Source organism: Calidris pugnax, unplaced genomic scaffold (genome assembly GCF_001431845.1).
Source record: "Calidris pugnax isolate Ruff unplaced genomic scaffold, ASM143184v1 scaffold49, whole genome shotgun sequence".
NCBI lineage: Eukaryota > Metazoa > Chordata > Aves > Charadriiformes > Scolopacidae > Calidris > Calidris pugnax.
In genome coordinates, this window is record NW_015090798.1 from 2,694,018 (window position 1) to 2,710,064 (window position 16,047).

The window sequence follows — 16,047 nt, forward strand, 5'->3', positions numbered from 1 at the left end:
GGTTGGACTAGATGATCTCCAGAGGCCCTTTCAACCCCATAGCATTCTGTGATTCTGTGAATGGGATCTGTAGTATAGTCATTGTGATAATACCAAATACCTGTGGATAGAGGAGCATGCATGCCAATAAAGTTATGTGACATGTCATCTACAGCAAAAACATTTATAAAAAGTATGACCGTATCCTGACGGGAAAACAGACTCACAGCAAAGGTGCGTCAGGGCCTGCAGGCTTCAAGAGCAATGCGGCCGAGAGGCTCTGTGGGCACAGAAGGAAAGTTACTGCTGCGTTGTCTTCCGTGCAGGGGAGGAACAAAAACAAAAGGTGAACTTGCTGGCAAGATGGACAGGGACTTCAGCAACGTGAGCATTTTTCTACACTGGGGACGGCAGAGGGAGTATTTTTGGAAGGGAAACTGGGAATTTTGCCTTTAGGGAAATGGCGGGAAAGTAGCTGTGCCTTTAGCCTGGTAAAGAGGCGGTCTGGCTAGAAGTAATGAGTTAGAAAGAGTATCCAGAATTAAAACCTTGCGAGCACTTTGATGTTATAAGATGATGTGAAGAATTTTGGACAAGGGAAAGGAGGGGATGCCTGAAGTGAACGTACCTCTCTCTATCTGTTGTACATAAGTTCTTCTTGGAAGTTTAAAAACAGGCCTCCACAATGAGATTTTAAAAGATGAACTAGAACTTTACAATTTTATGGCAGTCTCGTGGCTTGTTGGTGTCTGACCTGTGTTTTTGAACTTCACAGAATTGGAAGTACTGTGGTTTCTTCTTAGGGTGTGAATAATAATCAGGTCTGTCAGTTCATTATTATTGCTGTTAGGACTGACCTGTCTGACCCAAGCTGACCCAATTCAGTCATTCGGCTATATAATACAAACAGTTCTTCTACCTTTCACCTCTCTCAGGAAGAAACACTCTGCTTGCAAATAAAGGGACTACTTAGAAGATCCGAGCACAGTGCCTGGGAAGGCTGCACAGACTGTTTTCATTATTTAACTAGTTGTGCACTGGCTTTTTCACTTGCATATGTACATCTGTGTGCATAGAGAAGCGGGAAAATTACTACAAGAAAGAAGTAGGGAGTATGTCTCAAACATTCTCCACTATATTTTTGTTGCTAACCAGTGCTAACCACTGGATCTAACCACAGAATGGCAATTACAGACAGTGGAAGACTGATTTTTATATCACTGTCTTCTAGACCGACAGAGTTTAGCGGAGGTACATGCTGTTAGCATCTGTACTCCCTTGAGAAATCTGGTGCTAGAGATTGCAATGGTGTTCCCGAATCTTTATTTGAAGTGTCATCACTCCCGAAGAAATGATAGGATGTGGAAGTTAGTTGACTCTGAATTCACTGTTAAAAGAAAAGAGCCTAAGGTAAAAGCAAATGGGAATTTATAGAATGGAAAGGTGTTTTCCACTACTCTGTTCACTGTACTTTCTATCTAAGAAAAGTTTTAAGCATGGACTAGTATGATCTTCAGCAGTATATTGGCCTGGGGAGTAAAAGCAGCCATATAACACTACCTCCAGCGTTTGGCTAAGCATTTAACTGATTGCAGATCAAGGCTGAATGTTTCCTGCTAGACTGGGCAGTGTTCAAATCCCAGAGTGAGACCTTTTCACATTCTGAGATATGTAACCCATTAATATAGATAAATATGTGTGTGTCTGTGCTCACAGAAATATGTATAGTATATATAGCGGGCTACTGTGATAGTGATAACAGTGTAAGCTCTCTGATATCTATCTGTATTGTGTCTAGTTTGTAAGTGCTGGCTGAATAAAAAGCGGATCACAGTATTTTGCACAGTTAAATAACATCATTCATGCCATGAGACAGATGAACATATATTCTTTCAAAATCTGGGAAAGCCAAACTTCAGTAATTGCTTTATGTGAAACAGATACATACCAGTGTGATGATAAAAGTGGACTTCAATGATTGCTTTAGTTTTAAAGTAGACAGAAGGATTGTGATATAGTTTGAGCCAGTGGCAGGATGCACTTAACATACAGTGAGAGCAAAACTTTCCAGTTGCGTGGAAGGTAAGGAGAGAAATGCACAGGAAAAGAAAGAAATAAAATAAGGAACATGGAAGGCTCTTAAACTGGGTGAAGAATTAGAGTAGAGGATATTGTGAGTGTCTGGTGAGAATCACGTGATCTTTGCTGCTTCCTTGTCAGTCGGTTGAAGAGCAGTTGAAATTTTGACAAGCATATATTTAATGGTTGTGTGGGGAAAGCTTTATACTTATACTGATTACTGTAATGTGAGGAACGTAATTAGTGATAGTTCTATTATGATTGTCATGAATGGCAGGTATATTAACCATCTTAGCATTGAAGAGAATGAGAGAGAAAAGAATGAGTGGTTTATGGAGTAAAAAAGATTTTACTGATAATGAAGTGGGGGAAATGTACGAGGCTGGATCAAACCAGCACTCCACCCTGGAAAGTGGTCCACATCAGTTGTCCCTTAAGAATGTTTTGGAAACAGCAATGTACAACTTCAGAAGTAAAATAGCAATAGGACAAATATTTTCCTTGCTTCCAAGGTATGTTGGAGTTCTTTTTCTGAAACTTGAAAATTTGCATAGATTTCAGGAAAAAAAGTTTTTATTTGAAACCCTACCATGCTTTAAACCCTATTATGTTCTTAATCTTCATGTTATTTTAAGCTAATAAATTTTGGGGGAGAGAGTTGCACTTAATATCTTCCAGTTTAAAATATAGTCTTCTAAAATTTCATTAATTTTCCTTTGTCATTGTAGAGGGAGGGAAAATGCAATCACATTCATAATTTGTCCTGCTGCCTTCTATTTTGCATGCTACCCTCATTCATCTCTTCTCTAAACTAACTGTTCCAAACCCATTCAATCTTTTGGGATGTCAAAACCTTTCATGTCTTAATTAATCTCTTCCTTTTTCTCTGAACTCTTTGGTTTCTAAATTTTTTTGACCTGCAATGACCAGAGTTGAATATGATATTCCAGATGATAGTAAACCATCACTTTATATTAATGCAATGTTAGTTTTCTTTCATGTGCCTTTTGCAACCTAATATTCACTTTAACTGCCAGTACAAATCAATCACATTATGTGTTCCATTGAACTATCCATGAAGAGTCCTAGGCCTTTTTTCTTACAGTTTTGTCAGGAACCAGAGGTTTGTAGATGTAATTCTATTATTCCATCCACAGATATTTCTGTACATTTAATACGATTGTATCTTACTTTTTAAAAGCTGCTCTGTGAAAGAGATTAGTTCTCTCTGCTTTTAACTAACTTCAACATGCAGAAAGATTATGACATTCTTATATTATCATACAATAAAAAGTGTTTTAAAGCTTCATTTTTTAAGTACTTTGCAGCTGTTGCTTATAGCAGCCCCTTGAGATTAGATTAGAAAGAATTATTATATCCCATTAAATAATCTGTTTTTTCACTTATTGCTTATGTGATAACATTGTCAGGATGCCAAAATGGTAGCTGACAGTAAAGATTTGAAGAGATGAGACCATGCTGTCAGGGTAGCGTTGAGGATGCTGAGGAGCTGCTGAATGCAAGGCAGAAGGGTAGAGTGAGCGCTGTGTTTACTCCACCATTAGACAGTTCCCACACACATGGCTTTATTATCTTAATCACCATTTTAAGCACACGCTTTGGCAGGAGCTCCCCAGTTCTCAGGGAGAGAGGGAAAGAGGAATGCGCTGGTTCCCTGTTGTTTTCTGAAGGATGTACAGGCTATAACAGCCAAATGATTATTTATTCACTCATCTTTATAATACTACCATCACTAGATTTTTGTGCACAAGAAAATTGGCATTATACTTCTATTTTACATGTGCCAGATGCTGTCCAATATTTTCAGTACTTTTCCATATTTGTCAATCTTTTTCTGCATTTTCAACTGAACATTGTCATCTGATTATCTGAACATACTTTATTGACAGGAACATTTGAAAAATCCGTAATACTTTCAAATTCTCTTACTCTGGACAAGCTTCTCTGCCCAGAATGTTGTCACCTTTCTGAACATACTTTATTGACAGGAAACATTTGAAAAATCCATAATACTTTCAAATTCTCTTACAAGCTTCTCTGCCCAGAATGTTGTCACCTGTTCATAGCCTGTATTTGCAGAATCCAGTGCTGGGTACTACCAACCTTGGTCTTGTTATGCTTCAACCAATTTCATGGTCCACAAACACCTCTGGGGTCTGCATCATTCCTGCCTTTTGTCTTCACTTTATTATATTTCATGTGAACAACCTCTTCCTGTGAGGCTGACGTTAAACTTTATTGTCAGCCCTCCTTATAGAGATACTTAAAAATTTGCAACTCCTATTTGTGAGATGTCATTTTTCCATCCATTTCTGTGTTTTATTTCCTTGTTCCTATGTGTGTGTAACAGGTTACTCTTAATAAGAATATAATCCATACTTAGTTTTTGAATGTCCATAATACTATTATTTTTTTTCTTGAGGTTTTTGAGGTTCTTTTGAAGTTTGTCTTCAACACATGCTTGTGGTTATGTGATGTTTTACATGTTCTCTATCCATTTATTCCGTGCTTTCTCTTGAAGGGAATCCTGACCTCACTCAGCTCCTCAGTAACCTAGGAAGCACTGATTTCTTCCTCTTTGCCCAACACAAAATTCCTTAGATACAATGTTGTCTGATGTGTTTCTGCATGAAAATCACTTTTTATTCGTTACATTGTCAGTCCATTTGGGACAATGCTGCATAAAATCTAAGTGGTGTTAATAATGTTATTCACTGTCCTTCTGGTGTATATAATTAAAGTGCAGGTTTAAAGTGTATATTCCATGTTGATAATTTTGTGCCTTCTTTTTTTTTCTTTTCCCCAGGGGGTTGATAAATTAAGCTATATCTAAATAATGTGTTAAAACCCCCTTTAAATGGAATATTGAAATTCTTAAGTATTAAACAGTTTCAATTGAGTAAAATTTTACATGTTGAAGCTTTGAGTTCGCTCTTCTGGGAAAAGTAAAAGAAAAGGGTTTTTTGTTTATAGTCCAGTAGTAATGTCATCACTTTGCACTGCCTTGATACTTCTGCTGGACAACTGTTTTGGGATGACATTTTGAGACAGTAGGAGCTGTCTTGTCTGTTGATGGCTACTTCTGTAGCAGGGCTGGCAAGGAGGCTGCGTTCTTGCACTACACTGCAGCCTCCTTGTCTCTGAGTTTGGTGTGAAAACCTAAACCACTGAGGAAATTGAGTTTGACCTGGAAGCTGGTGGTTGAGGAACGAGCAGGTGTTCTGTGATGGTGGGAGCAAGGGGAGGCATGGCCAGTTGCTGAGATGCTGTCTCATTCCAGTGCAGTTGGATTTACTAGTAAGCATCAGGGTTTTGTCGTACTGCTCTGTCTGACTTCTCCTGTGGTACAGAAGTCAGTTGGATAAAACTAGCAATTCCCATTGCGTGAAGTCAATTAGCAGGCCATGCATTGTCTGCCAAGTGCCTCTTGGGAAGATGCCTTCAGTAACAGGACTGCTTATCTCCAGGTTCCTGCCAGTGAAAGTGGAAGGGGAATAAAGCCTGTGGTGGTCCTCTCTTTTTCCCTTCTGGTGCGATAAAGCTCAGAGCAAAATTAAGTATTCAGCATCTCAGTAAATGTAATTCTTAATCTTTATTGACTTAGTACAATAGTAGCTGTACCAGTTACACCCTTCCTGCAAAATTAATTCTCTTCTTTATTATCTAAATAAACTCACACCCAGCTAAATAAGAATATCTAAGCTTTTCTTTTCTGGGTCTGCCTGATAAATGTGATATTTGTTTGAGAGAGAAATAGTTAATATTCCATATGTATTTCAAAAAACAGGATAATTGGACACCCCCATTTTTTTTAGTTCACCTACTAATTCTGCCAGTAGCACAGGATTAAAAAAGTTCACAGATGCACCTTTGTCTCTGGGCCGAATGAAAAGGTTTCAAACCATAAGTGACCTGCAGGAAACATATTGGGAACTTTAAAAAAATCCCATAGCCCTATTATTTGAATGTCTGAGTTGTAAATGTTATGAATCAAACATCATAACATTGCCCATAAATGTTACATATTAATAGTCTTCAAAATTGTGTTATTTAGTGTGCCTTTAGCAATTTTTCTGTTGACTTAAGCAAAGCATGATTCATTATCCACCCATTAGAAACATCTTAATTTGAGTTGATTTACATTTGTTTTTTAAACCTCTTCCCTTTTCCAGAAATTTTTATGGGATGCTCTTTCATTGGCATGTTCAGTCTATTGAGCTTAACCAGCTCTAATGCACCTAGCGTCTCCCTCCTTTGTCATACAGCTCATATATTAAAGGCATTAAAGGTAATTCTTAAAGTTCAAAACTATTACTTTAATTGGTTTTAGAAAGTATAGTCTTTCTAATGGCGATAGCATTTATCAGCCTCGATGCAGGCATTCCTTCCACGTTTGAGTTTTTCAGCACCGTTAATCTCTTTTCACTCAGTTGCGTTTTAGAATTCACCTTCTGCGTGAAAATTCATTGAATGATCAGCAGAAATAACTCTAGTTCCCTTCGAATAGAGACTTTTTGGCACGTGTTCAAACAGACTATCAGAAACCTTACAAATAGTGGCCCAGCAGCAATTCTATTAGTTGTACTGGTACCTTATCTCAGAATGGTGTAAGTGACAGGCTCTTATTTCAAAAGAATAGGCCAAAAAGCCATTAATGAGCTGAACTACCTTGTGAAAATGCTGCTCTTACATTCTTCTGGTTTTCTGTTCTCTTCTGTGGCTTGAACTACCAGTCAAAGTAGTTCTAAAACCTCTTCCCTTACTGTAGTATTATGAATTAAAGAAAATAAATCCAATTGCAATAAGTGTTTCTAAGGGGGAAGGGTGTCAGGGATTACCTGCTCTGATGCCCACAGCTTTGTATAAATGATTATTAAAGCAAACAAGCATGGAATTAAATTGATTTTTGTTTATATTAAAACCACTTAAGTAATCAAAGGAAGGACTTAATTTGCCTCTTTATAGAAGCATAGCAGTCACTACAATGGTGTTTTGGGGAGGAGGGAGGTTTGCTGGAGAGGAGGGTGAATGGAGGATTGCCACTGTTAACTAAGCAAGAGTTGTATAAATAATTTTAATCTTTGTAAGGGGCAGAAAAAATTTAAACCATATAATATGTGAAATTTAAAAAAGCCAAAGAGGAATCAGGAATTTTAACAGTTCACCTTCATAATCCAGTGTAGTGGAAAGTCACTGACTTCCTAATGGCTATGGCCTTCAAGATAAAGTTATTCTTTCTTCTGAATGGAGCTTTCTAATGTTTGAATGCCAAATCTAGAAGCTGTGCAGTTGTTTCATGATAACTTTATTTAAATTTCCCCTGAGTTTCCTAATTTTTCCCCTCAGTCTTGTCTCCTCTTACCTTCCTGATTTCTGCTATTTTTCTTCACGTTTTCATCTTCCTCCATCTCATTCTCCCTTATACTTTGTTTTCTTAAGTCTGTTGATTAATGATCGTGTATTATGCCAAGCACTCAACTACTTCTTTGTGAGCCATGTGATATTAAGCAGGATTAAAAGCTCCTGAGATTGCTTCTCACAGTAACACTCAAATTATATTAAAGAAGAAGAGGGGAAAAAAATGGAAGGAGAGAAAGGGTGAAAAGAAGAAGGAAAAGAGGGGAAAGGAAATGAGATCTGACAGAACTGAACTTGACAGATGGACCTAACCAAGATAGAGTGGTGAGTGACCTGATCACACTGCAGACACCGGGGAAGTGCTTTGTGTTAATTCAGAATTTTATTTGAGAACTGGGAGCTCTACATATGTATCTTTTCCAAGCTAAGCTTGGCGTGTGTACAGTTTCAGCATTTCTGTTGTCTTTTAAAATTCATCCCTAGCTAAAAGTCCAAAGCACAGCCTTAAATAAATCAATAGTGAACAGAGAGAATCTTCCAGTGAGATGCAACGATGATGCTGAGGATGACACTTTACAGAGAAAGGTCACTTGGGAAGGGTTTGGGCACATTTACTGAGGACAATTCAAAGACTCACATAGCAGGAAAACTCTGAAACGTGAGAGATAAGGCAGCTTTCTCTATTTTTAGCAGCTCAAAGTGTGATTTGGCTATCTACAGTAGCCTGACAGAAATAAGAGCAAACCCTGCATCTTCACAGCTTGAAAGGAATGTGTCCAAAAGGTGAGGGGAGGATGCAATAAGTTACTAGACATAAATTGGTGATTGTTTTCCAGGGTCTGCGTTTGTTTCTGCTTTCTATTTTAAATCAAAGCATCGGTCTTTTTAGGACATACAGAGAATGTTAGCTCATAAATATAATTTACCTCTTAAACAGTTAAGCTGTCAGCCAGAAGTCTTGCACATCCAGTGAAGATCTGGAAAGGTTTTGCCAAGTTCGTTTATATATATGTATATATGTATATATATATATACACATGCAGACATATGTGCACATAGTCGTTAGTCTTGTTTCACTGTGTATTAAGATTTTGCAAGAGTTCTCTATAACTGTATCTATCTTTTTCCAGAAAATACGTGTTACCCTTCTGATGCTACCCTAAAGAGTTAGGTCTCTGATCTCACTATAAAATGTTTCACAGCCATTTAATTTCTCATATGGATATTTTTTGAAACTTTTTTGATTTCTCAAAATCTTTTCTTAATTCCTGAGATGCAATACTGCCAGTGTATTCAGGTGTCAAGTGAAAAGATGATGTGTACTTATGGATAAAACAAATGTAATAATTATTACAGTATTCAGTTCCTTATGAACACTGATATATACTTCAGTCAGTCGGAAGCCAAAAAATGTCCAGCTTTCCAATTTTTGGAAAGTTCTGTATTGAACTGGGGAGGCATTCCACTTCTCAGTGAAACATAGAGCTTTTGCTTTTGTTTTGCTTAAAAGTTACTGCATTAACTTAAGTCCAGAAGCTTATATCAAATAACAGCACATGATTTTCAGATGCATTATTATTGGTTGCAATATATTAGTCATACACTTATCTTTTCCCTAGAAGTTTGTTCAAAAGAATTCACAGGAGTAGGTATGGCTTTACATGAGGAGGAGGACCAAAAAGGGATCCCAATGGAATGGAAATATCTGGTCCAAAATAGCTGGCATGAAACTAAAGTTTTAGTATCAGTATACACTGTAATTGAACCTTTCCACACGCTGCAGCACCTAATTTTAAAGGCCACCCTGTTTAGTCTGTTAAGGCAAATAAGGCCAGTAGCGCTGAAAATCTTTGCATGGAAAGAAACCTATTATAACTTTATAATTTTACTAGAAAGGTTTTATGATTTGCCACTCCCTATCCTAAGTGACACTTGGTTTAGACTTATCATCTATGGCATCAATGATGTGAATATAGTTCTCCCTAAATACCTTTTTTTGATCATGGGAAGGTCATCGCTTCTTAGCAAAACCAGTATTTATGCCCATTGCAATGTAAAACAAAATTGCTTGTTTTCTTTATCAAAAATGTAGACATTTCATAAAATCTTAACAACTTTCATATGATATGTGCATATAAGGACACAATAATTAGATGTGAATAACAAAAAATGCATTATTCGAGAGACAATGTATTGAATAAACGTGAAATAAATTAAAATTGGATAAAGGAATCTATAGAGGTATTAACTCCTCTACCTTAATATGTTTAATTTGCCAATACATATTTCACTGAATTACATTTAACTTACCTTTGGGATTCCTACTGTAATATTTCTTAGTCAAAACTTAAAATGTATTCCATTGGAGGGCTTCAAAAATAGATGGGTTTGCTAATTTGATAGCTAATCTTGTCTGCTCAACACACACAAGATAAATGATTTGTCATGCACATACTCAAATGTCTTCCTAATCTGAAAATGACTGGTAAATCACGTGGCTTTATGGTTTTTAAAAAACAAACAAAAAACCCCCACACACACAAAAAACCAAAACCAACTTTCTTATTTTAGTTATGAGACATAATGACTTTTGTAGGTAGACTATTTAATCTGTTCTTTATTAGCATGTGTTCTGTTCTGCCATTGTTCACATCTTTGGCTTTCTTCATACCCCTGTGTCCTATCTTAAAAACTAATTAAATTCAGAGGACAGAGGATAATTTCAACAGTCAGGAGGATCTAGAGACACAGAACACAAGAGAAGAAACACAGGAAACCAGTGCTGGTTTCCAGAGACAGTGGAAGTAGGTACTGGCCAGAATGAACACCTTTCCACCTCTGGGGATTTGTGGATGTTTCTGGTGGGTATTGAAGTAGAAGAGGCACCTTGAGGGACATCTGTGTACTCTGATGAGGGAAAGAAAATAACTTAAGCATGGAAAAAGTGAATATTTTATACAGCATGAAGGGAAGCTGGAGAAAGCCCATCTAGCTCTTCCAGAAAAACCCTCCTAGATCTCTGACAGCTGTGCCACACTCCAAAGGTGTTGTTACACTTGGATTTTATTTTCACATATGGCTCATCACTACTGATAACTTTTCCTCGGCAATAATGTGAGTGAAGTTACTGTAAAAGAAACTGTGGATGCTGACTTTTCACTGTTTTGTGGTTCCTCATCAGTGAAATGCTTTCTTCATTATTTGCATGTTGCAAAATACATGGTCCGGTGATCACCAACAACTTGTGAAAAGTGTTCTCAGTTAAATAACTTTATTTACATTTTGGTGGCAAATTTATGGTGTAAGTCCACGTGTTGTTTGTCAGGTAGTAAGGACTCCTGCCACACTCTCTGTCTCACACAATGGTGGGATTCTCAAGCTGGTGTTTCTCCTCAGTGAGAAGAGGTTGACAAGTCACTGCTTGTGATAAGCCAAGAGTATAGCAGGATTACATCTATTTTTTGTGAACTTAATACAGTTACTCTGAGCAGCTCAAGTAGTTTTTGTAGTATAACAACTCTCATCAGAAAAAGGCTAATTAGAGAGGCTTTAACTTGACTCTAGGTGACTCAGGCTAATTATACTGGAGCCGCGCTCTGACAGATGCCAAAGTGCTGAGCAAATAATTCTTGAAGAAGTGGTGCCTTTTGCCTACAACCTGAATCTGTAACATTTAAGGAATGGAAAGCCTATCATCATTAATGGTGCTGTAGGGTTCAGAGCACGAGGTGGCCCTTTCTGTGATGAAAAATTAAACAAATGCAGGTTTGGGACTTGCTTTTGAGTAAATGCGATGAATTGTTTAATAGCTTTAGAATGACAATTCTTGTTACTTTTTTGATGTAATGCAGACTAAGGAGTCGTCTGTCATTTACAATCAATCCCCTGAGGAAATATTTGATAGAACAATTAGGCTGGATGTTAACAGTTTGGCAAGCTTTAGGGCAACATTGACAGTGATTCTTTATATGCAAATATTTAGGAAACTGTCAACCAGATTTATTAATACACAGAATTGGAGCCTGAAATTCTAAAGTGCAAGCAATATAGCCATTCAAAATACATCTTTTGTTTTGTTAGACATGGATGGTATCACAGATTTCAACAGAATTCTTTTGCTGCTAAAGTTAGAAGCAACATTTAGTGGATATAAGCACTCTGGAGGTGCAGTTGTTGAGAAAGGAAAAAATGTACTTTGTTTAATAGCCTCAAGGATTTCTGTAGCAAAGGGAGACCATTACTGTTTCCTTATTTTAAAAACAAACAACAAAAAAAACCCCAAAACCTGGCAGATGTTGCGTATGATGAGAGATGTGTTGGCTGTGTATTGCAGTTCTTCAGATTCAGGAGCTGCACTGAATCCCATCACTGAAATCTATTTTCTGTTTTCTGACAGCTGTTTTTGCCATTTACTTTAAAAGCAGATGGGGAAAATGCAAAGAGGAGCTGTCAATTTTATTACCATGTATAATCAGCATCTGTGCAATACATCAGACTCATTGCACAGCTTACACTTTCTTCTCTGTAGTAAAAATTCTTTTGGGGTTTCTTGACAAGCTCCTTGCAGACTTTTTGTAAATGGGTAGATGCTGGAATTAAAAGTATAGATTAATTAACTGGTAAATCCACTTTTGTATTGGCCAAATTTACTTAATTGAGATGTTATGTTCTGATTGTTTAATTATAAAATGCATGGCTAATTTGCTGCTCCATATTCAAATTAATTTTGTTTTATTTTACTGTTATGAAACTGACGGTTGGACAAGATGATCTTTAAGGTCCCTTCCAACCTAGAAGATTCTGTGATTCTGTGAAATACCTTTTTTTTTAGATATGTCTCTGACCCCTTAACATGCATTTAGGCACAGCACATCTCTGTTCAGTATTTTTTACCTTTCCCTGCTGAGCAGGCTTGGTATATTGTACCCCATCTGCATGATTTGAAGTAAAAACGATCCTGTAGAGAACAGGGTGTTCTTCATTCCAAGTCTGCCTCCTTTCCTGGTGCAGAAGTCTTTCAGAGAAACGACTTTTTATAGTGGGGAAAATAAGCTAGTTTGAAAGTGTCAGTATAAATAAGCGTGTTGCCTGTCTGGGTAAGTGTGGAAGTAGTAATCAGTGATGGTGTGCTGCAGGCTCGGAGGGAACAGCATCCTCCTGGAAAGTGTCAAGTGATTTACATGTCACAGGGCTCTCTGGAGACTGGGTGGGAAGAATCCGTCTATTTGCTGGGGACCCACTTTGATTTGATTTGATTAGGTTGGAAGTCACCACTGCAGGAGCACCTTTGTTTCTTAGAATAGTAGGTGGTTGTACATCACGGTGTCTGCAGTGATAAGCAGAGGGGAAAGATTTCAAAAAAAAAAAAAAAAAAAAATGTTCACAGTACATTTCCTAGATAGGAGAGATTAGGGAATAGTCTTAAAAAAAAAAGGTTGCAACCAGTTTGGCAGTGTTAAAAGACAGTAAAACACTTATGTATTGATGCAGGACTTCTTTGAAGTGCAACACTGAAAGGAGCAGGAGACTTAATACTAAGAGCATTAATTAGCGTTTGTGTGGTGACGGGCAGAGTATTTCTTCTACATGAGGCAGTGCAAGCTTTGATGAAGCGTGTACTTAACTGTCTTCCTCCATTATCTTATCTTATTAAATATGCTACTAAAATTGACTGTGGCTTTTGAAAAAGAAACCACCAAGGCACTGTTTATGATACATAGATTATCATTTATAAAAAAGACTGACTTCTGGGATGACTTTGAAAGGAGATGTTGTACACAAAATATAATACAAGTTCCATGGAAAAATACTGATATTAGCTTTTTGTCCCTCTGTGATATAATGGTACTTCTGGCCGTGTCATTTGTGAGCACTTACTAGCTGATTTTTTCAGTAATAGATAACTACAACCCATACTATTCCAGAATTAAAAATGTTTAATTTAATATGAGGAATTAATATAAAGGAGTTTTTAATTACTGTGGGTTTTATCAGTAGAATGCAAATTTCCTTTAGATATTAGTCTGTCTGTGCTTTGTGACCCTGGAATATATCTAATTAGATTTTCTCTGGAATAGTGGATGCAAATTTTCACTCTGTGAAATTCAGCTGATTCTAGGAAGATAAAGCAGAAGATTAGGGGATAACAGAGCTTGAAAATGTGAATTTGATTTACTTTCTTTACAGACAAAGTGGGATATAAAAGATTTTTCTTCTGTATTTATATAACCTTATTTTTCCTTTCTTATACTAATCTCATTTTCTAAAATGTGATGTGTCTTAGTGCATACACTTTGGCATGAGTTAAGAAAAGGCATACTGAGATGATCCTACTATAACAAATCCTTTATCCAGAAGAGCTTGTAAATTTATCCCAGCACTGCACAGTCTGTCTATTAGGCTATAAATTTCTCACTTACAGGAAATGTTAGGTAAAGTTGACATGGAGTTCATTTTACGTATCCACCAGTGAATTGGTGGATATTGGAAAATACTCTATTAGAACTACTAGAAAATTAGTTTTCAGAAATATACTGTAGCAGGACTTCTTTGGGTTTTGGAGCCATATAATTTGTAGACAAATTGGCCACCAGTAAATTAAATCTGCTCTTACATCTCTTAAAAAATGGCATACATATATCCTGGAGGGTACTCCGGTTTATAGAATTAATATCTTTTTAAGATAAAAGAGCAAACTGGAAAATACTTTGTGTCTTAATTCAACGCTAGACCTTGTCTTTCTTTGGTTACAGCCTGCATTATGTCTAGTTAAGAGCATTATATGTTTAAAGATAGGTGAACCTAGACTGGAGCCCCTCCAGCACTAAGTTACAAATCTCTACATCGTGGGCTAATAAGCAGCACTTATAAATGAGGCTTGTGACAGCCCCGTGTGGGAGCATTGCCACTGCAATATCTGTCTTTCCCATAAACACAGAGGCATTTTTCCCCAGTGACTCCCTCCAGCAGTTCAAGTCCTCCTCTGTAATATGGCCTAATCCTTCCCTGTCCTTTTTACTGCCTCTTTTCCAGTCCTCTATGTGTCCCCTATGTGTTTCCCTGGGCAGGAGATGCTTTGGCTGGTTTTCAGAGCTCCACACCTGATAAATGTCTGGTCGGGCTGTCCCTGGTGGCTTGGCAGTTGGTTCCTGCCAAATAGAGTGTATAACAGGAATGGATGGATGGCTGCCATTCCCTTCATGGACGGGTTAATTTGGTTTCTCAGCTCCTTTCCATTGCTAAAATAAGGAAATTTTTAGAAATTTATTATCTGAAAGTTTTACCTCTCTTTGACCTAGCCAGCTGAGTAGAAAAGTAGATGATGAGCATGCATAATCTTCATTTTCTGTGGAAACTAAGCTAAAAATGTAGTGTAAGAACAGAAAATACTTGGGTTTGGTCTAACTTGGTGTTGACCTTTAACTTAAGCAAGTTTTTACTTATTCAGATGTTAGCTTTCTGCATCGACTCAAGTGTACGTGAGAAGGGTGACCTTGTTTCTTTATAGCCTAGTCAATACTTCTGGTCTGATGCAAAATGTGTTTTGTGGGTCCAAAAGGCTCAGCCAAGGTGAAGAAAGGGCCTGAAAGAATATCGTGTTTATGGAAAAAGTTAACACTCTTGTGCCATGGGATTCCCTGCAGTGTTTAAAATGTACCTGAAAACTGTAGCAAGGTGGCAACATTTTCCTAGTTAAGGACTTTTTTAAAATATGAACCCTGTCTAAAACAGCTCAAATGAAGTGAGATATTCTGTGTGTTAGGAAGATTTTTTTCTTTTTTTTTTTTTTTTTTTTTTTTTCCCCTTGGGATCTTTATAAGCCATTCAAGAACAAATTCTGCTAAGGTAAAGCATGGTCAGACTTAAAACAGATTTTGAGTATTAAATGTATTAATATCTCCATCTGAAGCAGTAAGAAAAAAATCTTTCTTTAGTGCAGCTATACTGTGATCTCTGGAGAAACTTTACAAAAAGAAATAATTGTTGTACGAATAGTTTCTTGGAAATACTTACTCAAAATGAATATATGAGCTTATTAGTTACACTGCACACACAGAAACTTTTATGTCTCTCTATCACAGCAAAAGCGAAACAGAAGAGAGTTAATAGAACAAGGGTAAAAGGGAAAAAAAAAAAAAAGACTTTTTGACCTTAGATTCTGAGTCAATGTCTGAGTGATTTAAAATAGTGCACTAAATTCCACAGAATTTTGATTCCATATCTGAAATAGATTTTTGGCATTGTCTTTATGTACTTAGATGACAGTAAGAGTTGATACTGGTGCATGAAAGTGGGAAATAAAAAGCTTATTAGATAAGCAGGGTATGTATGTTTGAGTAATACTACCTTTTCTTGGTGTACCTTTTAGTATAAATAGTTTCATTCCTTATGTCTACATAATAGAAATTCTTGCACTGCCATAGCCATGAAATACTGTGCTGGGTGAAGAAGGAGCTTCTATTTTAAATGTGCTTATTGCTGAATCTTTGGAGCTGTTGGCAAGTGGGCCATAGGTCTGTATTAGCATAGATTTCCCATATGCAACGTTCTGGAAGTTGAAAAAACTCTTGGAAAACTGTTTCCATCAGCAAATTCACACTTTGCAGTATG

General features: G+C 37.0%; 1 protein-coding gene across 1 annotated transcript in view; it reads left to right on the forward strand.

Annotated features, from left to right (window-relative positions):
• Nucleotides 1–16,047, forward strand: part of SLIT2 (slit guidance ligand 2) — a 454,506-nt gene that overhangs the window by 361,517 nt on the left and 76,942 nt on the right. The gene's annotated exons all lie outside the window — the stretch shown is intronic.